Here is a 25,923-nt window from a genome sequence, read left to right on the forward strand (position 1 = left end):
GCTTCCCTCCTAGCCAGAAAGACCACAAGGACAGCTTCTTCAGGGGATGATCCCAGCTGCAAACAGGAAATGCAGAGCAGTGCGAGAATGAACAAGTATATTCCTATGAACATTCTGTCCACCCAGTGAAGTTTAATACTGCAGTGTTGTGTGTGGAACTTCTAGAAACCAAAAGGTTTCCAAGTATCTTTCAACTGTAAATTCCCCATGTAAATTCCTTGCCCCGCACAACTGGAAAATAACCATACTACAAAACCCATTTCCATCCATTTGTATCAGCATTGAATGTAACGATCCAGCGTAAAATATTTTCAGGATAGGAAAGTGTGTCAGAGACTTTGAACTGGGACCTTGTTCTGAAACAATAGCAATAGCATACCCGGAAATGCATTTTGCAATTCAAAGCCACACACATTTGCATAAGCTTGTTCCAAATGTCTCAATTTATTTCAGTTTACATTCTTTCATTTATTTTTCTTGTTGCAGTTTTTTAAAAAATGGTGCTGCTGAGGATTTTCCATGTAAAATCACACCCCTCCTCTATGGCCTGCTCATCTGACTGCAATCAGTTTAACCATATGCATTGATCGGATGTGGCATTCAGCCTGCCCTGGCTTACGCTAATTTAATCTATGCATTCTTTTGGTGTGTAAAAATCACATCTCACAGTCAAAACCTATCACTTTACTCTAAGCAGACGGTGAGCTTAAGTTATAGCCTTGAGCTACAAGTTAAAAGCAGACTCCCACAGCTCCCCCATGGTACATCTCTCTTATATTTTACAGGCAACTGTGATAATTAAAACAGGAAAGTGAAAAGGTTGTTTGTTTGTTTGGTCTTTGCTTTTGTATAGCATCATTTTGATTCTCTCTCTCTCTCTCTCTCTCTCTCTCTTTCTCTTTCTCTCCCTAGTCCATAATACGAGCCAAGCCTTCAGGGCCTTTTCTGAAGGAGGCAGATACAAGTCCAAAATGCTGCATGGACAAGCTTTAAAAGGTAAGTGTCCAGCTATCCAAGTTGCCGTCCAATATAGCATATGGTGGGAAAGAATGCTCTCTGGGTGGAGCAAAATACTGATTCCTACATTGCCATGCTGATTTGGGTTGGTCGAGGTCAGCCAAATGTCAGTCTGGTTGGGATTGCATTTTTCTCCTTGTTGACCTCAGATCCACCCATGTCAGGAATATGAGGAAATAACTAGGGCTGGGGAAATATGTAAGTTTCAGTTTCTCTGTTTCTCATTTCCCCCATTTATCCAATCTTAAATTCAGTTCTGCAAATTTCCACATCAGTTTGCGATCTAAAAAAATAAAAGTCTTCATGAAAAATTGTAAGATTTTAGCGTGAATTTCTTCTAATACATGCACATTTATGTGTGCAGTTTTGCCTAATATACACATTTGTGCAAAGCATTTTTCTGTTATATTATGAAATTTGGTGTGTTATTTCCACTAATATATGTATTTATTATGCACATTTTACACTCATATGGTCAATTTTGCACATATAACTTCACGGGAGAATTTGCATTGCAAAACTTGGAGAGGTGCAAGTTTTGAAGGATGACTGTGGTTCAGTTCACATCTTGCTTAGGCAAATGTTAATTAGGGATGCTAATCTCCTTAGCAATCTCCACAACAACCCTGTGAGGTAGAATAGGCTGAGAGGCAGTGACTTGCGCAAGGCCACCCACCCAGTGAGCTTCATTGCTCGGTGTTGATTTGAACCCTGGTCTCCCAAGTCTTTGTTGTTGTTGTTTAGTCTTTCAGTCGTGTCCGACTCTTCGTGACCCCATGGACCAGAGCACGCCAGGCACTCCTGTCTTCCACTGCTACCCGCAGTTTGGTCAGATTCATTTTTGTAGCTTCGAGAACACTGTCTAACCATCTCATCCTCTGCCGTCCCCTTCTCCTTGTGCCCTCCATCTTTCCCAACATCAGGGTCTTTTCCAGTGAGTCTTCTCTTCTCATGAGGTGGCCAAAGTATTGGAGCCTCAGCTTCACGATCTGTCCTTCCAGTGAGCACTCAGGGCTGATTTCCTTAAGAATGGATGCGTTTGATCTTCCAACACTAACCATGATAATGCAATGGCTCTTAGAATGGAGGTGATCTGCCTAAGGGCTATGTACCTCCTTGTAAGGTGGCTGGGTGGGAATGTTTTACATCCATCAGCTTATTTTGATCTTCATTAAGGATGAATCTACCTAGGTCTCTTAAACCTATAGGTGTAAAAAAGGAGAAGCTACTAGTTGCAATCTCCTCAGACATAACCATCTGCTTTTCACCTCTTTCCAAACTCTTGCCACTTACATTAGGCAAAGCGGCCTTCAAACAGTTCTTGTTGTTGTTCTAATTAGGGGGTAAATAAGTAATGTTTCTTCCCCACTCACAAGTTAAGGCTGCCATGTGTAAAGGTGAATCTTACAATTGGGCTGGTAATGTTTTTAAATAAGGCATAGCCTTTGAGGCAAATTCACAACAAATTTAGAGTGGGATCGGAAACTCTTTACCTTTACAAAATCCCCCCTTTTAACCTGAAATCATTGTTCTCACGCAAGTATTTCCCTTTCATATGTTCAGGGCGTCTGGGGGGTTAATGCATGTAAATTTCCATATGTTTTAGGCAGTTTACTTTTCAGATTTATAATAATAACAATTACAATTACAAAACCAAATCTGTTCAGCCTAACCCCTTTCCCACCCAGCCCTTCGGTAATATGTAGCCAACTGGCTGTGAACCAGAATTGCTATTCCCCTGTAGAGACTTTCAAACATTTATTCATAACATGGATCACTAGCAAACGCCTCCAATCCTCCAGTTGCCTGTGCGTTAATGAACATCTGCTAACGTTTCTTGCTAGTTCAAGGACTTTGTGGGTAGGCTGGAAACTGAGGACCTAATTTCCCTTTATGCTACCAGAGGGAGGAAGGGGGAAAGAGAAGGAGGTTTAAGAGGGGGCAGCCACAACATCATTCACCTTGGTTTGGGTCAGGGTCTGTAACATTTTCTTCCATGTGAGTGTTTTTGATAATACTCACATTAACATAAATTTACGAACATAAGAAGAGCTCTGCTGGATCAGGACAGTCACCCCTTTGGTCCAGCATCCTGTTCTCACAGTGGCCAACCAGATGCCTATGCAAAGCCCTCAAGCAGGATCTGAGCGCAACAGCACTCTGCCCACCTGTGGTTTCCAGCAACTGGTATCGTAAAGCGTAGAAAATAGCCGTCTGGGTTAGTAGTCAATGATGGCCTTATCCTCCATTGGAAAATACACATTTGCAGAGCCAATTGGATCTGGACTAAGGGTACAATCCTGTACCCACTTACCTGGGAGTATGTCCCATGGAACTTGACAGTGTCTGGATGACACCACATTGGTTCCACTTGATATAGTGCTGCATAAGCATTATGTCAGTAATCCTTACAACAGCTACTTCTTATTATTATTAGCTATTTAATAATAATAATTCCACATTAATATTTTTGAAATGGCATTGGATATTGTCAGAGAACTTTCTTACCTCCAGCTTATGCTCTCAAGGAATCTTTTAGATTCAAGAAGCCAGGTGTCTTTTAGATTCAAGAAGCCAGGTATCGCCAAACATTTACTTTTCTTTTTAAAAAAGAATGTTTTGGGCAGCTGATATTTTTGCGATTCGTTTTCTGTGCTGACAATGCTTGTTTTAAGAAGTGGGCGAAAAACGAGGCCTTTGAATGAAATAAAATTATATTGAGTCTTTTTCAGTGTAATAACATGAAACACAGGCTCCATATTTAGAAAGGGTGGACCCCTATCCACCCAGATGTTGGGAATAAATGGAAATTGCTACTGCTGTTTTGCCTTGCTGATGAACTTTCCTAGCCCAGGACATCAGATCAGTCATCCTCAGACCCCAAGACATGGGGATGCTTATGTGCTCTCACCTTTTGTGTATCAGTACAGCATCTGTACTGATAAATAGGTACTGCTCTGGCGGGAAGGTAAACAGCGTTTTCGTGCGCTGCTCTGGTTTCACCAGAAGCAGCTTAGTCATGCTGGCCACATGACCCGAAAAAACTGCTTGCGAACAAATGTCGGCTCCCTCGGTCAGTAATGCGAGATGAGCACTGCAACCCCAGAATCATTTGCGACTGGACTTAACTGTCAGGGGTCCTTTACCTTTACCTTTTTACAGCATATGTTGTATACCAAAACAAATTAGCCATGTTTCCTCACTAGTACAAAGTGCATGGGATCAGCGAAACAAGAGTTTGTATTAGAAACAGCCAGTGCCTGCCAGGAATAACAATTATTTTATTATTTGTACCTCCCCCCATCTGACTGGGTTTGCCCCAGCCACTCGGGACAACTGGAGTATAACAACCTGTTCAGTATGCACTGGCCCACTTCAGCAATCCAGTTCAAGCAGCCAGCCTAGTTACATGTGCTTATGACCCAATGGCATAAATGGAGTTTAAGTATCCCTTACTTTGTGCTGGTCTGTGTGCTTACAATAGAGCATGTCCCCCCCTCCATTTGCCATTCTGTATCCTTATTATAACTGTGGTATAGCATTGCTTTCTTTTATGTGATGTAAATTTAATATCGGTTAGGTTTTGTATCATATTAACAGAGTCATTCTTGGGACCCAGATAATTGATTCTAGTGGTGATGGGGAAACTTTAAGGCTGTACACAATCATGAACACAACACTAAAGGCTAGCAGAACATACAGTAGTTTGGTTTTTCAGCAAGAGCCCATTGTGGGTCTCCTTCAGAACCACAGGAATATGCTCTGTTCCGTAGAAGTTATAGCACTGGCTATTCAACAAGCAGGAGGCACACAGTCCTTGCATCATGGGGCTTTACTTGATATTATAAATGCATGGAATTTCTTTTTCTTCATGTCTTCTCCCCATCCATCCTCTGTGCAGTGTCTAGACAAGCACAATACAGGCCATGTCATTGCCTCACTCTAACTGCTGTCAGTCAGTAATGTGAGGTGGGCAGTGTTGTTGTTGTTTAGTCATTTAGTCGTGTCCGACTCTTTGTGACCCCATGGACCAGAGCACGCCAGGCACTTGTGTCCTCCACCGCCTCCCGCAGTTTGGTCAAACTCATGCTGGTAGCTTCGAGAACACCATCCAACCATCTCATCCTCTGTCGTCCCCTTCTCCTTGTGCCCTCCATCTTTCCCAACATCAGAGTCTTTTCCAGGGAGTCTTCTCTTCTCATGAGGTGGCCAAAGTATTGGAGCCTCAGCTTCATGATCTGTCCTTCCAGTGAGCACTCAGGGCTGATTTCCTTAAGAATGGATAGGTTTGATCTTCTTGCAGTCCATGGGACTCTCAAGAGTCTCCTCCAGCACCATAATTCAAAAGCATCAATTATTCGGCAATCAGCCTTCTTTATGGTCCAGCTCTCACTTCCATACATCACTACTGGGAAAACCATAGCTTTAACTATACGGACCTTTGTTGGCAAGGTGATGTCTCTACTTTTTAAGATGCTGTCTAGGTTTGTCGTGGGCAGTGTTAGAAACTGAAATATGAAAGCTAGGAGCTAAATGGCAACTTAAGCCTAGGTTATGGGCACAACAACGGAATGTCTAGGCACACTTTTTAATAACAAGAATTCAAAGCTGAACTGCAGCTAAAATATTAGGTTCATTTTTCACATGGTCTAGTCCTTCCCCTGCCCACCCCTCTAATATTCTTAAGAGGGTCTCTTCTCCTGTCTTCAGAGAGTAGCTGGAAGTGGGGAGGCAGAAAAAGTTCCTCCTTTCCTTCCAGTATTAATCTGAAATCTTAGCGGAGTACTGTGCCCAGAGTGCAGAAATTGCTTGCGCTAATGAAATTCCCTGTTACAAAATGTGCCTAGAACAGTGGGAGTTTCGAACACTGGAGATGGGACAATGCATAGCTGGCTTGACACCATGTCCTGCAACATATTTGCAAGTAAGAGCAGGGTGAGACACATGGAGCAGTGGCAGTTCTGCATCTCATAAATCAAGCCTTCAGTGCCAAGTTACAAACATGGAACATTATATGGTACAACCATATGGGTCAGAAAACCACATGTTTCTCTTACTCTTCTCTGTATGTCTATGTCCTCTCTCTGCACCTAGAAAGCTGGCATATCAGAGAGAAGTCATGGCTTAAGCCCTCATTAATGGGCAAGCTAGCTTCTTACAAGCAGGGCGCTTTCCAAACAAAGGAGAATTCAGCCTGCAATCCCTCACCTGTATACTTAAGGAGCTGGAAAGAAATGAAAGGCCACTGAGTCAAAGGTGGAACCAGTCTCTCATTAGTCCCACAGATCAGTCTGTGTAATCCAGGCTCTATATCCCACAAACAGAAAGCCACTGGTACTCCAGGGAGGAATCTACCAAGGAGTTCCCTCCACAGGATTCGACTAAATAAACTAAGCAAGGCCTCCTGGTCTAGCTGTTACCTACTCTGTACTCAGACTTTTTCTTTGTGGTGAGTTTCCATTCATGTTCTGCAATAGCAACAAATCTCGCCATGTGAAGTAAAAGTAATCACATTGTTTCCTTCCACTCACTGGAATCCACCATTAATCTTGAATGGGCATTGTGAGTGTTTCTAAAAGTTGAAAATATGGGTGAAAACTCACCATAAGGTTAGGGTTATTATTTTATTTTACCACTGATTTATCATCACCTTCTAAACCACTATCAAGGCAATTTACACAGAAGATAATAAAAAACAAAAAATACATTTAAAACAAGACCAAAAGCCCAACATGCAGAGACACTCATGGCAAAGGCCCATGGGAAAGCCAGCTGGGAAAGCCAGTCAGCTCTTGGGAGTTTGGATCTAGAACACTGGAAGGCTGGGCCTAAGGCATGGGTTACAGGGTAAGGTAATATCAAAGTGAATTGGTGAATATTGGGCCTGGACATCAAATGTGACCCTCCAGACATTTCTGTCTGGCCCTTAGGACTTTCCAAAGTTTTCACCCTTTCCTCTCAGACCACACTGCCCATTGAGCTTGCTCTGCAACCCCTCAAGTATTTTTGCCAGGCTGAAATGTGTCCTTGTACAGTACTGCTTTTGCCTGGATGGAATGTGGCCTATCATACAACGGTAAGAGTCACATCTCTTGATCTACCCATTTTTGCCTCTGTCCCCACCCACCACTGTCATGTGGTCCCAGGGAGGCTGCCCATTGATATGAAAATGTTACTCCACTCCTCCGTACACACTTCGTGTCAATCAGCCAATCAACATTCATTCAAGAACTGGGATAGAGGTTGAATCTGAGAGCCATTCACACCATCTTAGCCACCCACTTGTGGTGCTTCCTCTGGAAGACCTACCCCCCACCCCCTTGACAACAATACAGAAGGTGTGTTTAACTCAAAGAAGCAAGCTAACAGGAATGCCCTGACTTAGAAGAGGAAAATGTGTTGGCCTCCGAACTGTCTTCGCAGGTTTCAGAATGCCAAAAGTTAAAAAAATATATATATTAGCCAGCAAATGGGAAAGAAAACAACCCTGCCCCAATTTCCTGGAGTGGGACAGGGAAACTTTCTGTCTGTGTCAACACCCAATGAAAACAAGCTGGGCATTTTATTTTATTTTTTTTAAAAAATCAATGAATACCACACATTTTTCCTGACACTTTAAGATATGTTTTCTTTCTTATGTTGTTAAGACCCATGAAAACACACTTGCCATCAAAGTGGTGAGAGAATAGAATGGAGCTTTTCATAGGCCTCCTCTAATTGGAGTAGTAGTGAAGTTGATATATACTTTAGCTCTAAGAGACCAGTGAACTGGTTTCAGACTGAAGTGTGAGGAACACAAGATGGAAAATCTGATTTATCTTCTAGGGCAGGTGCAAACCTCTCAGCATGCAAGGTAAACAAAACTTATTCCACTGAAGTTTCCTGATAGTGTTCCTATTCCTACTCACTCTCCTGGTTCATAGGAACCCCTTTTGCTGACACCAGACCTCACACAACCTTTCCCTGGACCCAGACTAAACCAACTGCACATTCTCAAACATTTGAAAGGTCCTTAGTCCCAAGTTCTTTCCCCAGCACTGTCTACATGCGGCTTCCTACAACCTACGCACTTAATTTTCATAACATTCAGCTTCCAGAAAAAATAATACATGCCTTTTTTTTATCCACAGGGGTGCGGAACGCAAACAGGATTGCTTGGAGGTTTCTCATGCCAGCCTCTTATGCATGGGTCTACAGGGACTTTGGAAGACACGAGTCTGCCAAGGTTCTTCATGAAGAACTCAAGGAAGGTATGATAACATAGTTCTGAAAAATCTCAGGTAGAGTCCACTGCACTTTCAGATCTAATGCAAGTTTAATGAAAGTGGTGACAACAAACAGAGAAACAAAAAGCACCCCAGTGCTTGGGGAAGACATCAAAATGTCTCACAGATGCCTGAAGCTCTAAGTGCTCCAAGCCTCTCATCGCACTTCAAGGCACTTGGAAGTTTTTGTGTGTTCAAAGGCGAGGCTGTATCGGGTTTAAACAGGACTGGCTGGGAAGCAAATGACACTAGAGAAATCCAGGCTAGCATATGCAGGCCAGCTGAAGAGCTCAGGCTTCCTCTGCCTTTATTATAACCCCAATTACTTCTGCAATATTTATGAAATGTTTGGAGGAATGCCTTAGAAATGTTATGTGAGGAGGGGGAAAAAACATTCAAGGATATATGAGGCAAAAGGCTTAGAGACTTTTTCGATGTTTTTTTTGTTATGTAAAAATTATGTAATTTCTCCCTTTAAACATGTTAATGCCAACCCCTTCCAGTAGTGGGTCATTTCATCTCTTAAGTAATAGTTGTAACTTTGGTATGAATGATCACCACTTTTAAAAACAGTAGTACTATGAGCAACACTGCAAATGCAACCCTCACATTAATATTGGGTAAGATAACACATCTGCCTATCTATTGATTGATCAATCAATCAATCAATCAATCGATTGATTGCTCTACCCTATACTGTCGTGGGTGGTGGGGTGGTGCAGCAGGTTTCACCTGATTTCTGGTTGCCTGTGTCACTGCTGCATCCAGGGACAGATGGGGTGGGTGGGAGCAAGATTGTGTTGACGTCCACATAGTACAGATGCACAGATGGGTTACACAAAATGCTAAATGAAACAGTTCCTCAAAAAACACACACATTAAAAATGCTATAAAATCTATAAAGGCATGTTGCTTCTGACATATATGAGCTGAATCTGATTAAGGTCGTGTTCAGATTATGATACCACTTTAAACAGCCATGACAGAAGAATCCTGGGAACTGTAGTTTGCCGAGAGTATTCAGGAGACCTCCTATTTCCCTCCCAGAGCAACAGTTACTGCAGTGGTTTAGCAAGCAGCCCTTCTTCCCACGAAATATGTTTCTCCCAGCACAACTGCTGTATTGTGTTCTTCTGTTGTGCAGCAGTAGAACTGTCCCATCTGCTACCATAATAGCCCTTGGGCTGGCAGATTGAGAGTGCCCCTCCTCTCCCCTTCCTTCCCTTCCTCTCTCTCCATTCCTGTGTGTGTGTGATCTGGGCACTGTACAAGACAGAGTTAAAAATATGGGTATTTGCTTTTAGGAGGTGTTTAAAGGTCTTTCCTGTCTCTGTCTTGCTTCTTATTCATGGGAGGGCATTCTGGGAGGTGGGTGCTATCACTGAGAAACATACCCTTCCACATTGTCATCAAGTTTGGCCATGGAACGGCCAGCAGGGTCTCAATGGAAGATCTTAAAGATTGACTAAGGGAGGTGGTCTGCTAGTCCCGAGTTGATTCAGGCTTTAAATGCCAGCAGTATAACCTTGCACTTGGCTTGATAGCTAGCAGGCAGAGATAACTATTGATAAGCCCCCTTTTTCCCATTCAACACAGTGCAAGATGTCCTATTAGAGTTCAAATAATGTATGGAATTTGGGCACCTTATTAATCACCTCCAGACTCTCTGGTCTAACCCCTGTAAATTTGAGTGTAGTGCTCTTCTCTTACTTTCTGCCAGGGACTGGGAAACATTGTTTCATGCTCTAAATGAATACAAATAGCCATGGCCAGAAATGGCATCCAAACACGGCTGCCCTCTGATTAGTGCAGGTCAAGGGCAGGATGTCTCGCTGAAGGTGGATGCTTCCCAGTGTACCGTAACTTGGAACAAACCTAAAGCAGGTTTATGACACAGCTGAGAGAAGGCATTAATGCAATAGACTTGGTAATTCAATCATTTTATAGAAGTTGATCTGTCCTTTTTATTACAATTATTGTCAGCCGGGGTGTTTCATTCCATCACTGAAAATAAACATCATCTATCATACTTGCAAAGATTAGCCTGTGACAGATCTGTCTCTGCTTTGCATAAATGTGTATTAATGCCGGCTCTGTCTGAAGGGGAGAGAGAAGTCTATATTTCACAAGAATGATTAGACAGTGTCACTGCTGCTTTAAGTAATGTCTTTTCATGACTGATAATCAAACTGTGAAACATCACCACACATGCGCACACATGCAAACACGCACACAAAAGAAAAAGGAGCAATTTACTGCCTGCGACTTGACTTTGCTTAGTTTAAGTAGAGTTGGGCAACTGGAATTGCTGTGGCTTGTCTGCAATGCTTGGAGGACTGTGTGTTGTTAGTACTGTTTTTTCACATGTGTCCATGAGGAGTGTGCTATAAATAATATGAAATCTAGATTAATAAACCTTTATAAACTCAGATTCCACCAATGCTTTTCTTTTCTGCATCTGTCTGGCTGGAATCTTGTGGATGCAGCATTATTCTGCCTCCCACTAAACCAAGCACTCCTGGCTCTGCGCAGAACACACAGGTAGCAATACTGTTTCTGACCCAAGGCTTATGGGTTTACAGTTGAGTCTATGCCTATGTGGACTTCCATCACTTGGTTAGAGCTCTGCTTTCACACAGAACACTGTACTTGAAAAGGAAATGCTTTACATCTCCAGGTGGGCATGAGAACACACTTTAATAGCTGCATCACATTTAATCTGTGCTGATCTCAGATGGCTTTATACTCTGCTAGTGGTCTTCAGACTTTGATCTGACACTTTTTTCAGAAGGTGTCCTTCAGAGCTGCCAAACTTCTCTTTCAACGCACCTGAACATAAAATAAGCAGTTTGGAGACTTTAAAAGGAAACCTGGTGCAGGTGTTTGCATAGCTCTCTTTGCTCTTCTAAACATTTGTTTTTTAAAAATTATTGTGATAATATATAATAAATTATATACAACTTGCTGTTGCTGCTAAAATCTCTCCTTGCTCTTGCTCCTGAACTTCAGACTGCATTTTGAGCTTTCGGGAACCTCAAGAGGGGTTTCTTGATTTAGGGGCCACTTTTTTTGAAATCAGAATTTTCTTTCTTTCTTTCTTGGTACAAAAAAAGGTGGACTGCGGCCATTGCTTGCAAACAAACACAATTGAAATAAGCGACACCTACCCATTGGCAGTCCCTTTGTGATTACTTGTGTTGTTTATAATCCAGTTTTATTTTCCACCCTACTTGTAAAACAACGAAAACATATTTACACATGTCCCTTGTTTACTGGGAAACTAATAATAATAATAATAATAAATAATAACAATAACAATAATGATAATAATGATAATGATAATAATAATAATATATTATATATTATAATATATAATAATTTATAATTTATAATATATAATAATAATATATTATTATTATTATTATTATTATTATTATTATTATTATTAATACCCCGCCCATCTGGCTGGGCTTTCCCAGCCACTCTGGGCAGCTTCCAACAAAATATTAAAATACCGTAATGCATCAAGAGAGCCATGCATCACATAAATCACAGAGATGAGAGGTTGGTACAAGAGGCCACTCCTAAGGGAAAATCAAATTATGTCTGGCCACTAGAGGGAGCAGCAACTATATTGTTTAGCCCTGTGACGTGGTACATAAATGTGCCTTGTGCGATATTAGGGTCTCAGGCTTCTGATACAGATGCTGTACTTCAGGAAGATGTTCAAAGATCACAGTTGAGCCTGAGCAAAATACAGTAGGGCTAAGAATCTAAAGCAGCCCTACACAACTGGTGGCACACCAAACCAAATCAAACCTACTAGCCAGGTGTTTTGAGCTGCTGAGCGCTTGACAAATCCATTATTTTGTGGGCTTTTACAATCATATTGGGGAGCAATGACCATCAAGGTGGCTTGCCATGCATGGCTGGTGGGCTGATTTTCAATGTGGCAAGTCTCAAGTTGCAGAGGCCTGCCTCAAGCCTCCTACTCATTCTGTTGAAATACACAGGGCCCCTTCCAAGTGAATATTGTCAGAATGGGAATGCAGATCTGATCAGTACCTGAATATAAGGTGTATCTATGTTCTTGTCATCTCAAGATAACTGAAAAGCTGCCAAAGACCATTCTAACCAGTAATCCGCTGTGGTGGTGGTGAAGAGCCTTGATAATGGTTGAGCTTAAGTTTGCCTGAGTCTGTTTCCTGCTCCCCTGCTGTGGCCTGCAGTCCATGTTATTCATGTCTCTTAATGGGCATCTTTCATTATCATTATCCCTAATAGAGCTTTATTGTATTAGTTACACTTAATTTAAATGTTACTGAAGCATTGAAAACAGATTGCAGATGTTTTCAAACAGATGTTATCTTAATGTTAAAACAAAATCATGAATATTTATAGGGTATTATTGTCTGGGCTGCATTAGTCTGCTTCAACAGGAATGTACGTGTTTCACTTCTTTTGAAGGAAATGCTCCAGAAAGGTGAATTAAAAACAACTTCTTGGCAACTTAGATGTACTTCACGTGGCCTTCCTGAGGGAAGGGAGGCCCCATCATCCCCGTTCTGCATTTGCTGCCATTCATTGTCCCAAACCTGAGAAGTTCCAAGAGAGACATGAGCCAAGGGTAATGTGCTTTGGGTTAGTTTTTGTCTTACACATTAAGGAAAGGTATTTCAGGGTTTATTTCTGGCTTTCTTGGCATACTCCCATGAGTTATGAGGTGTTAGACCTCTTCTGTGCAAAGCTAAAATATCCTTTGGAGTTCCGAATAGGTTGTTCCTTCCCTCCACTTTCCCATGTTTTCAGTGACTCCCAACTACAAAACCGAGAGACATCTCTCTCTCTCTCTCTCTCTCTCTCTCTCTCTCTCTCTCTCTCTCTCTCTCTCACACACACACACACACACACACACACACACATCTTATATAGGCAATGGTATTCTAAACACTTGAAGCAGGTAACAGTTACCACCCCCCCACAAAAAAAATAATCTGAGGGATTAAAACCCTCAAGTAAAAATCTTTCCATAAACTCCATAACATGGCCCAGGCTAGTATTAGTAATTTGGACAATTACTCGAAGGAAGGGAATCTGCAGAGTCAGAATGTCCAGGGGCACAGCTTACTGAATTGCTGACAGATTATTGAAAGAATCAGAGACCTTGGCCCATTACCATGAATGACTTCAGTCCCTGAGCTGAAACCCAGTGAGGGGCTAGGCCACCAAGGCCTCATGTGCCACCAGGGCTGCTCATCTCAGCTGGCAGTGTGCCCAGTGCGAGATGATGGTGTGCCAGGCTCCAAGTTTCAGGCCAGAGGACAACCACTTTAAAGATCTCCACTTTCCAGTAAGGAGGTGGGTTTGAGGAGGCCTAGCTAGGCTGAGGATTCATAGGCAGGTTTGGGGAACCTGTGGCTCTCCAGATGTTGCTGGAATTCAGCCGCCATCAGTCCCAGGCTTACAGTCAGAGATGATGGAGGGTTATGGTCCAGCAAACATTTGGAGGGCCAAAGTTTCCCCAGCCCTTAAACATTTCTCTGGAACAAGTTGTCTCTTCCCTGGGTCCTGTCCAGGGTTCTGAAGGATCTGTCTCTGACCGCCTTTGCTTACAGATTCTACTTTTTGTTGTCATGCACAGTCCCTGCCAATTAGTCCTGTGCTCTTTATTCCTGTTCCAGGTCACTGCCAGATCCCCAGATCCCATATTTGCCATGATAGTACCCAATATTATGTTCACTGACTCTGTGGTAATAGAGATTCCCTCTCCCTCACTACCCCGCTGCTTCCTGCTTCTGTGCTTTCCACCAGACCTGGCTCCTCCTTCCCTCCCAACAGTCCTCTGCTCTGAGTGGGAGGTGCTTCTCTCAAGTCTCCCTCCCTCCTCCTCCCCTATTTATATATGTGCAGTGCATGATAAGCTGGAACTGTGTCCCAGTGTGTTGAACTGGGTTTCACTCCCTAGTTAAATACAGTATGTGTAGGTTTGCAATCTTAGTTCATTTAAATTCCAACTTTCCTCCATCAAATTCAAGGCAATGTGTAAGGGGTTCCCCAGGTGTATTCCCATCTAGGACCGGATCAGATTCAGGCTTCCTTAGTTTCAGTCATGTGGCTGCTTCTTGTGACCTTAGACCAAGCTTCTTGGTTCCTTGAAAAGCTATTCCTTCACACCTTACCCTTTAACAGAGAATGTGTGGCTCTGCTTTTCCCTGAAACCCCTTACAAACATCTTCAGAACAACCAAAGCAATATGCCTTCTGCAGCAGCAGCCCCCAGATCCTGGGCTTCTCGGTCCCTCCCCCACTCTTCAATAATGTGGATATTTTGAACACATTTACATTAAAGAAATTAGATTCAGGTAGGTAACCGTGTTGGTCTGATGCAGTTAAAATATATTTAAAAAATAAAAAATTGTCCAGTAGGACCTTAGAGGACCAACTCTAAGGTCTCTAACTTAGTTGGTCTCTAAGGTGCTACTGGACAATTTTTTTATATATTTTAAAGAAATTAATCACTGTTAATGCTTTCTTTGTCCTCTATCATTTTGTGGAAATGCAGAAAAAGTAATATTCCCCCCCCCCACTTTGGTTTTTTTAGTGCCCAGCCTCTTCCACAGCAGATGCAAATCTTAATAACATCTGGGAAGCATTTTGCAAATCCATAATTCTGCAACATGTTGAATGAAAGCAAAATCGCCCCAGCCACCCTGTCATATCCTATTGATCTCTCCATATCCTTCAGCAGCCGGCATTCACTAATAAAGTGCAATACGTAGCTCTGCAGTTTAGAGTTACATACCCGTAACTAAATAACTTTGTAATCAATGACAGGCCATTTTCAGTTGATGCCTTAAAGACTTTGCTTCATCTGCAAAGGAGATAAAATGGCACTTATTGAGACAGGCTGAGACTGGAATGAACAAGCCTTCTTGGTATTATTGCTAGCAAGAGAGAGTTGCTGGGTGAGTCTAAAACACCTTTTCCATATTAAAAGCTCTGGTATGGTTGTTCCCCTGCTGAGTTGCTCTCACGCTCGTCTGGTAACATCTTCTGCCCACATGGTTTCAGTCTGGCCTTTTACCAAGGTAGCAACCCTGAGAATTGCTGTTGCTATTGCTAGGGTAGTTCATAACTATGGAGGGCGAGAATGGGGTTGCACCTGCCATGATCATGCATGTTGTCATGCCATCCTCTACTTCTATTATTGGAAGCAGTATGTCTCTGAATACCAGTTGCTGGGAATTATGAGTGAGGAGAGTGCTCTTGCACTCAGATTCTGCTTGTGGACTTTCCATGGGCATCTGGTTGTGAGAACAGGGTGCTAGACTAGATGGGCCTTTGCTCTAGTCCCGCAGAGCTCTTCTTATCTTCTTATGCCCCCTGCTGACTGCGCATTTGATGAGCAGGAGAAAGGGCCCTATGCCAATGTTTTCCGCGCATGCAATGAGGGATTCTGGGCCAACAGGATCTGCATCACCCACATTTGCTCTTTGTGCATATCTTGGCATGTGGATAGGGTCTCTTCTCAAGCTTTCTGAACATGCAGCTGTTGTGGGATAACCAGCCTCATATAACCAACATGCTTAAGTCTAATTAGAACATGAAGGGGTTAATAGAGCAAGCTGTCCTACCAGGCTTGGCTTATGTCACTTCCTTTTCTTTGGGAGGAAATAGGTCAATCAAACTTATTGTTTCCCCCCAGTCCACCTGAAGAGCTCAGTATGTGAAGAGGTTTGAGCTGGTTGCACCAGCTCAACTGCATGGTTCTCACAAGCCACACTTAAATTCCTGTACCAATAATCTAGAAACTTTTGCCACTTTCCACTTACAAAGCTATGTTTTACTGCCTATGCAACTTTTCTGAAGCACATGAATCTGACCTTTGGAGAGTTTGTAAGTAAATCATTTTTAAACTTGCCAAACGTGTGGAAATGAACTTTTTAAGGGAACATTTTGGAACTCACTTGGAGAAACATATTTTAAAGGTCTAGCAATCTATATTTCCATGCTTTACTTTGTTGCATACTTTGTGATTATTATTTTTTTGCACCAACAGCTGTTACATGTGACTGGGGTGTACATGTGGGAAAACAGGACAAGGCTACAAAGAACTGCTACCGTTTCACACATGGTTTTAGCCCATGAGCCCCCCCCCCAATCCTCTTTATATCATCTGCTTTCCCTCTGTGGTAGGGAGCTCCACAATCAAAGTGCCATCCGAGAAAAGACTTTTTCTCAAGTAGTTCAATCAGAAAACCCGAACACATAAGTTGTTGTGTTCTTTTGGCAAAGTTGTTGAACTTCCCCCACAAAAAAATCTCTAAAAAATCTCCAAAAAATAAAATGAATTTTTGAGCTGCTTTTAATGAAATTCGCCAAAATCTACGCTTCTGACATATGTATGGGTTGCCATATGTCTGGATTTTCCAGGACACTTCTGTGATTTCCACCCGGGCACTGTTTACATGGGCTGAATACCAGCTATATATTCTTCTTCTCTGGTGATCATTCGTAGCTGAGTAAGATTGTCTTCCATAAACACAGTTTTAACAGTGAGTCCTTAAGTGACTGTGGAGGCCAATTCTGGATCCAGACGTCCTTCCACAGTGGGGACATAGGTTTCTGGGTGGGAGTTGATCATGGTGAGGGTTTGCCAAGCGTGCCTTCCTCTTAGCACATTTCTCCCTTTCGTTCTGAGTTTGAGCATCTTCAAAGTCTGTGACACCTTTGGTAAAGGCTGTTCTCCAATTGGAGTGCTTGCAGGCCAGTGTTTCCCAGTTGTTGGTGTATACCGGATGTATGGGTTAGGTTAGTAAGCTTTTGTTTCTTTGTAGGTTATCATTGGCAGTCTGCTGCATGTGGAATTATCAATCTTTTGTTTGGGGACAAGGGATATGAGCACTTGCTTCTGGTGATTCTACTGGTGATTCTAGGTACATCAGTGTTAGTAATCTCATGTTTATTGCATAATATAGGTAAATTTTGTTTGTTTATTAAATTTATATACCATATTTTTCGCTCTATAAGACACACCAGACCACAAGACGCACCTAGTTTTTGGAGGAGGAAAACAAGAAAAAAAATATTCTGAATCTCAGAAGCCAGAACAGCAAGAGGGATCGCTGCGCAGCGAAAGCAGCAATCCCTCTTGCTGTTCTGGCTTCTGGGATAGCTGCGCAGCCTGCATTCACTCCATTAGACGCACACACATTTCCCCTTACTTTTTAGGAGGGAAAAAGTGAGTCTTATAGAGCAAAAAATACGGTACTTCCCTTCATCTGAGGATCACTAGGCAGTTATGTGGGAGAGAGGCACAAGAATACATAACTTTGCTTCCATAAATTCTAATGTATATGATCTTAATTTCAGTTTTGTGCAATATTTGCAATATGGTTACCATTTGGATTTTTTACCTTATAGTAATTCAATTTATTAATGACAACTTCATTAAGATCCAAATACTGAAATTTTGCTCAAATTCAAAATTGTACAAAAATTCACTGTAGCTTAGTGTCACCTACTATGCAATTACATTGCAGGCTTTCCACTGTCATCTTCTGGTGCCAAATACGATGTTTTGAAACAGTAGTAAACATTGGGCAAAATAAAGCTTTTGGAAATATTTCCATGCATTTACCAGCATGCTGAAAATCTGTTTGTTGGTGATGTTGTATGACATTGGTTTGCTTCCAGAATGTTACTTGCAATTGATCACGCCGTATATTGTTTTGAATCAAATGGGCAGAATAGACTATAACAGATGGATATATAGTTAAGCTGACCGAAGGGACAGCATGTTACACATTGGAAAGCTACAGTTCTTGCCAGGAAAATCAGAATAGTTATTTATGCTTTTGCCTTTTGAATATAAAGAATGAAGCAGCATAATGAAATGAATGAAACTTTCAACAAACCTTTTAAGTGGAGATTCTTAATAATAATTGGTATCTGTGTTGGATCCAAAATAATAGAATTGCATCTTTCTTTTGAGGAGACAATACATAGCATAAAGTGTGTGTGAGATTGTACAAAAGCATGGCATGTCTCTTTGGCGACTATTCTACTTATGCATAGAATGTCACTAAATGTGCAAGTGGGAATCACATCTGGATTTACTTCCTTTCCTAGATTGTTCAAGAATGGAAGCCACATTGCTTGACTCTTTTGCAAAGTTAAATAAAGCACAGTAATTCAAACACTTTTCTTTAATTATAAAAACCCCCACACATATTTCTTCTTTAAAAAAGCAAAACTCAGTATGTTCGAACACATTGTGAAGGATGAAAGTTCTGCATCCGGTGAATGTCTTAAAGATCAGCCATGAAAGAAAAAATGTTCACTGCTTTATAAAGAGTCACACCCTTGTTCAAGGACGGAATAGTCCTAAGACCTTTTCTCTAGCCTTTTGTATTGTTAATAGCTAAGGATATTTCTTCAATGCTTCCTCAGTGATTAGAAGATGCATGTTTGAGTGCAACGTTTTGACTAGTAGCTGCTGATCAAACCTCATCTGCTTGGATGGGGGTCTTAGAAAATGTTTGGCAGCCAGATGCAGTGAGTGAAGGGGACCCAAATCTGGCTTTTGCTGTTGATGGCCAAGGAACCTTGTGGGGCTTAATGGGTATACTATTGGGTAAATTGTAAGGGACGCGGGTGGCGCTGTGGGTTAAACCACAGAGCCTAGGACTTGTTGATCAGAAGGTCGGTGGTTCGAATCCCTGCGACGGGATGAGCTACCGTTGCTCGGTCATTGCTCCTGCCAACCTAGCAGTTTGAAAGCACGTCAAAGTGCAAGTAGATAAATAGGTCCAGCAGGAAGGTAAACGGCGTTTCCATGCGCTGCTGTGGTTCGCCAGAAGCGGCTTAGTCATGCTGGCCACATGACCCGGAAGCTGTACGCCGGCTCCCTTGGCCAATAAAGCGAGATGAGCGCCGCAACCCCAGAGTTGGTCACGACTGGACCTAATGGTCAGGTGTCCTTTTACCTTTACCTTATTGGGTAAATTAGCACTGTTTGTCAAGTTGACTTCCTCTTCCCCTGTGCTTAGGTCCATATTTATAGGTGAATAAATGCTACTGGAGGTGTGGGGAACTTTGGTCCTCCAGATGTTGCTGAACTATAACTCTCGCCATCCCTGACCACTGGCCATGTGATGTCTGGGGCTAATATAGTTCTCTGCCTCTGTACTGCTGCTACTGCTCCACCACTGTCTCCATACGAGGACAACTACCCATGTAAATAGCTGCCCCTAGAACTGCCCCTGAGATGCACAAAACTATTAGGATGCTGTAGAAGATTGACATATAAGATCATGCTGGGTTGTGTGTATCCTTTGAAAAAGCTAGGGGATTCTTTTCAGTAACTCCCCTGTCACCAAAGAGCTTGTGCCAATTCACAATGGTTGCCAAAGAGCGATGATCAGTCTTGCACGCAGCTGCAGTCATCAACGTCATGACTCTTCAAGACTTTCGCTCTATACCATCTTTCTGCCTTGACCTCCTTTTGCATTTCACATCTGTGAGCCTCTCGATTTCATCTTTCTCTTTGGAAAATCATCATTATTGGACAGTTCCCATCTCTTTTGGGCTCGAGAAAAGAAAGTGCTTTCGTCCAGCATTGATTTGCTCTTCATGCTGTGTGGTCTAATCCTTTTTCAAGTTTGTATGAGGCTAGGAAAAAGGCAACACTCCTCTGCTAATGCAAATGTAAAGTAATATTTGTGCTAATTTAAAAGGTAAAACACCTGACTTCATACACTGAAGCCTTTGTCCTTTCTGAGAACTTCTCTCTTTTCGCAGGATGAAAAGATCTTCATTTAAATCAGGGGTGGCTCACTTGTGTCCTTCCAGACGTAACTCCCATCATCCCTGACCATTGGCTAGGATGGCTGGGACTGATAGGAATCGGAGACCAACAACGTTTGGAGGAGGGGCTCAGGTTAGCCACCCTGATGTAAATGCCTCTGTGCTACACACCCATGCTGCAAAATCCTTTGCACACCATATTGTACTCAAGTAGCTACCAGTTTGCTTAGTTTGATGGCAGATTCATACTGATTTGCAAATTAATTTTGTCTCTTTGTATACCGAGGGTGTGCACAACTTATTTAATTTGTAATAAATGCAATTAGAGAAATGAATGAGCTATCAAGATTTTTAGAGTATGATCCATCAATGTTGGCATAACTTGTAATCCTGGTCATTATAAATAACAAGGGTCTTTTGCAATATGGAATGCAATTTCCCCTGCAGTTTGTCTCATTACTTTATGACATATGGGTTAATATTAAATTACAATGCCTTAATTTTCAAATCAGAGCTTAATTTATAAGTAAAAGGTTAATAAATTGCCTCTGCAGAAGTAGGATTTGGTGTGCGTTTGTTTGGAACAACCCCCTCCCTTTTGACATATTTTCTCTAGATTGATCTCCATCCTTACCAGTGTCATTTTCTGCCTAGCAAACTGGAAGCAGAATGAGGCGTTCCAATTTTGGCTCTGTATGACTTTGCAGGGGAAATAGCTCAGTGACAGAGCATCTGCTTGGCATGCAGAAGGTCTGAGGTTCAATACCATGGCATATTCATGTGGGGCTGGGAGAAACTGCAGTCTGAAAACTTGGAAAGCCACTGTCAGTCAATATAGACCATACTGATCTATGTGGACCAGTGGTCAAGCTTCTATGTTTCTGAAAGACTTCTAATTCTGACAATGGTCTGAAAGCATTGGTTGTACTTACATTGTTGAGTTGAGACAGGTTTCAGCCTGGTTAATGCTTTGATAGGAGTCCGCTTAGGAACTTGTCTAACAGTGCAATCTTATGCATGTCTACTCAGCAGTGAGCCCTACTGAGTTGTATGAGTTTCTTTGAAAATTTTGTGGGGTATTGCATACACACACACACACACACACACTTGTCATTTAGTCATGTCTGACTCTTCGTGATCCCATGGACCAGAGCACGCCAGGCACTCCTGTCTTCCACTGCCTCCCGCAGTTTGGTCAAACTCAAGTTAGTAGATTTGAGAACACTGTCCAACCATCTCGTCCTCTGTCGTCCCCTTCTCCTTGTGTCCTCAATCTTTCCCAACATCAGGATCTTTTCCAGGGAGTCTTCTCTTCTCATGTGGTGGCCAAAGTATTGGAGCCTCAGCTTCAGGATCTGTCCTTCCAGTGAGCACTCAGGGCTGATTTCCTTAAGAATGGATAGGTTTGATCTTCTTGCAGTCCATGGGACTCTCAAGAGTCTCCTCCAGCACCATAATTCAAAAGCGTCAATTCTTCAGTGATCAGCCTTCTTTATGGTCCAGGTCTCACTTCCATACAAAACTACTGGGAAAACCATAGCTTTAACTATACGGACCTTTGTCGGCAATGTGCTGTCTAGGTTTGTCATTGCCTTTCTCCCAAGAAGCAGGCGTCTTTTAATTTCGTGACTGCTGTCACCATCTGCAGTGATCATAGAGCCCAAGAAAGTAAAAACTCTCACTGCCTCCATTTCTTCACCTTCTACTTGCCAGGAGGTGATGGGCCCAGTGGCCATGATCTTAGTTTTTTTGATGTTGAGCTTCAGACCATATTTTGCGCTCTCCTCTTTCATCCTCATTAAATAATAAATAATAGGATTTCACTTCTGGCAAATGTGTAAAGCAGGGGTGGAGAATCTTTGGAGCTCCAGATTTTGGTGTTTTCAGTGTTAGCTTGTAGCTCAGTCATACTGACACCATATATTTATGGTATGAAAGAAAATGATGTGACTGTTGTAAACTTTGATTTTTGTTTTTGGAGGGGTGTGAACTTTTTTTTTTTTGAGTGGGGGAAATATTCAATATGGGTTGCACCCTGTAGATTTTAATATAGCCAGGCACTAGATAGTGGCCAGTACACTGGGATTCACATTGTACAGTGTGACTGTGGGCAGTAGAGAGAGATGGTTTGAATGAGTTTTGGAATTTCCCAGAAAAGGTTGTGAGGACACAGGGCCAGCTTAAGGCCTCGGGAGGCCCTTGGCAGAGTTGAGCCCTCCTACACCGGTGAACCTCCCCCCTAAGCTCACTCAGTGGCTAGAGCCCTCTTAGAATCAGTGCCAAGAAACCACTGGTTTAATTTCCTACAGTGCCTTCACAGTAGCATCAGTCTAGAAGCCACTTTTTCCATTTCTTGGTGGATCTAATTTTCTACCATACCATCCAATATTTTATGGGTGAAAATCGGAACACTCTTGAGTACTCACAACTAAGGATGGGAGAGAATTTCATGTAGTCTACATTTTTTATCCAAACCTAATTTTAACCTCCCACACTAATACACAGCTCAGATCTTTTGGACTGCTCACTTCTGTGAATTTTGCAATAACACCCTTGTTTCAAAAAACATGCCAAAAAACATACAATAATGGTGGGTTTTTTTTTAAAAAAAAGATAAAATGGGATTAGAAGTGCAGACACTGAGATAAAGTATGTATTTTAAAACACTGGGCTGAATCTAGTGAAATTGTCCCATTGGTGCAACAACCTGTGCAATAGGACTTCCTCTCCATCTCCTTGTATTCCCCCATGTCCCCCATCTGTTCTGGGTTTCCCCCCAATCCCCTGGAGTAGATGGGGGGGCATGAGAGCATGTGGGGAGAGGCAAGGGAGAGGTAGTCCAGTTGCACAGGTGCAAGTCCATGTGCTAATGGGATGACTTCCTTGGATAGAATTAAAATTTTGTAATAAAACCATGCATTTGAGTACAAAGTTTCATACTGATTTTTTTAACAAGAAATCTCAATTAATGTGGATTCATGGATAGAACAGATTTATGAATACATGCAAAACTGACACACAATGGAAATAAACTGATACTCTATTCTCACACTAAGAATCACTATCTTCAACAGTTCCCCCCACTACACATTGCTGGAGGCACTTTGGTGCATCATGTGCACAGTATTCATTTACTCTAAATGCTTAGCTTGTCTTGGAGGAGTTCTAAAGGATGGACTGTTAGTTATTTACCGGAATAGTAGTTCCCTTCAGAACACTTAAAGAAGTTTAATAGAATGCTTAGTTGGTTAATCTCATAATTTACTTGATAGATAGATAGATAGATATGCATGCTGTAATTGAAATATCATCCTTCTTATTTGCATTGGTTTTCTGGCTGCTGGTGGAAGGTGAGCAGTGCACTTTGCAGAAGAGGGTTGCTGCTCAGTAGTAGGGCACATGCTCTTCTTGCAGAATGCCCCAGGCTCAGTTCCTGGCATCTCCAGGTGCAGCTGCAAAAGTCCTTTATCTGCAAGCCACTGCAACTTTCAAAATGCTTCCACAGCATCTACCCAGAAGGCAAAACAAGGGACTGGAAGATAGGGTCTGTAAACAGGGGGAGTTGATGTGCCTTGAAGATGCAGCCCAAGGAGTCAAGATCAACCCCAAGTTTAAGAGCTTAACTTTGGTCTTGTTTGTTTTATCTTACATTTACAGCCACGTATTTAAAGTGGCAGTTTGCAGGTTTACATGAAACATAAATCTTGGAGGGAGAAATTACCATTACAGGGACAGGTTTGTTTTGTTAGGCCATTTTACTCACACGTTAAATAGCTGTCAGCAAGAGGCCTTGGTTGGTCATAAATTGCCATCCCAATAATACAGACTGCTCTGTTGATTTATAATACAGCTTTTCTTCCAAATGGATCCAACAGTCCCTAAAGAACAAAAGCACTCCTGGTAGAAGATTGAGACCATTCAGGGGGGCACTGGAATGGCTGCTCTTGGATAGAGTGTGACAATGTCCCACTCTGGTGGCTAGTGTTTTTGGCTAATGTGTTGTCCTGATTTTAGGTTTCAAATGCGAACCAGTAAATGAATGAGAAAGAATAACTTTAATACAAAGAAGAGATTCTTGTGTGGATGTTGGCTTATCAACTTTCAATTTCCGGTAATGGTACATCCTGCAAGCCTTAACATCCTGGCAACATGCTTTGCAAGGATGTCTCTAAACTCTTCTATCATTGCAACGTGGGCTACATGTCAAATCCAAAATCTGAGATGGCAGTTCCTCTTTGGGGAGGAGCCTTAGCTCAGTAGTAGAGCATCTTCTTTGCATGAAGAAGGTATCGAGTGAAATCCTTGGTACTTCCAATTAAACTTATCAGTTAACCTCTGAAAGAAACTCTGGAGAGCTGCTGCCAATCAGGAGAGGCAAAGGACACAGGACAAGATTGTGGACCAATGATCTCACTCAGTAATAGGCAGCTTTGTATGCTCCTCAACTACCTCCTCCCCCATGCCTTGTGGTTGCTTTGGTTGCTAACTTGTTGAACTAGCTTGGTATCAGCAGTGCTCCCACCAATGGAGAGACAAGCAAGGCTAGAGGCTTGGGCAGCCAAGTCCAGTGTCCTCCTGCTGCTTCTGTCCAGATAAGTAAAATGCCTGCTGCCTAGGTCATTTGTTTCTGCTGACATCAAAAGGAACAAAGAAGAGATGTTCATAGACCATAATTCCACATTCATATTATGCGGATACAGAGTTTGCTACTCCCAGGATGACAGGAGGCACAGGAGAAAAGGACTCCTTTTAATAGTTTTGTAGAAAACTTTTTTTTTGCAACTACAGCTTGTCAAGCAGCAGTAAGATATTCTGCACCTGCTGAAATCCCCAGTGCAGCTGATATTTCTTTCCCTTTCTTTGCATCTGGTCAGTCCAGAAACAGGATGAATAATTCACCCTTCCCGAGGACCAAAAAATGGCTACAAACTTCCTGAGATCAAGGAGCAGGTTTTCATCTACGTTTGAACTGTGTGCCATCTGAATCCAAGGTAATGGACAGAACCTTTAAAATTGTACAGATTTTAACCAAATGTGTATAGTCAAAGTATAATGTATGAGAGGGATCACTTCTGGTGGTGTAGCCACTCTGAGAAACTGGTTTTTGCAGGTTTAAAAAGCCAGGAGTTTGTTCCAGCAAGGAGCAACAATAGTCAGACAAAAGAAAAATGCATGGGAAGTACGGTATGCAAAGCTATTTGTTTGCTATTCATTTGGACGTCTCTTAAGAGTGTGTAATCAAATTTTGCATTGTGGTTCCTGAGCAGGTTTTCATCCATGTTTGGATATAGTTGGGTGCCATTTTGAATCAAGATGGAGGACAGAAGCTTCCTAAACTGCACTGTTGTTGTTTTTTAAATTTCTTAGAATTCCCAAGCAACACTGAGGATGAAGCTGCTAGTGCCATTTGCACCATTTATAGAGTTTGCAAGCATATATTAGCCTATTTAAGGGATACAGCTGTGGCACCCTTTCTTAACTGAGCAGCCATTCATTCATCTGGGAACAGGGAGTAGAGTTTTCCTTGCACTGGCTGTAACCTCTGATGGTCAGGATTTGACCCAGAAGAATCAAGGCCATGATCTCACACCTCATGCCAATTTCTCCAAGAGTCCACTCATTAGTAAGCTGTAGCTAATCACAGCCCCCTGCTCTGCAAAGATGTTTGTCATATTCGCACTTTACATTTTTAGGTGTACAACTTTAACATCTTGCCTATGCACTTAACTCTATAGTGTGTGAAGTGGCCCATCAAGGAATCTGCACTGTGCTTTAAGCAAGGCTTCTGCTGTGACTGCAGCCTGGATAAGAAAAAAGTAATAACAAATGGAAAT

At 42.1% G+C, this 25,923-nt stretch overlaps 1 long non-coding RNA gene across 1 annotated transcript in view; it reads left to right on the forward strand.

Moving 5' to 3' along the window:
- Positions 1-910: 910 nt before the first annotated feature.
- LOC310673235 overlaps positions 911-25,923 on the forward strand; it is a 36,793-nt gene continuing 11,780 nt past the window's right edge. The window contains exons 1-3 of the long non-coding RNA XR_014508929.1: positions 911-996; positions 8,148-8,267; positions 24,969-25,080. This is a non-coding gene — a long non-coding RNA (uncharacterized lncRNA). The remainder of the gene's footprint in view (positions 997-8,147; positions 8,268-24,968; positions 25,081-25,923) is intronic.

The sequence above is a fragment of the Podarcis tiliguerta genome (assembly GCF_965153285.1).
Source record: "Podarcis tiliguerta genome assembly, chromosome: 1".
Taxonomy (NCBI): domain Eukaryota; kingdom Metazoa; phylum Chordata; class Lepidosauria; order Squamata; family Lacertidae; genus Podarcis; species Podarcis tiliguerta.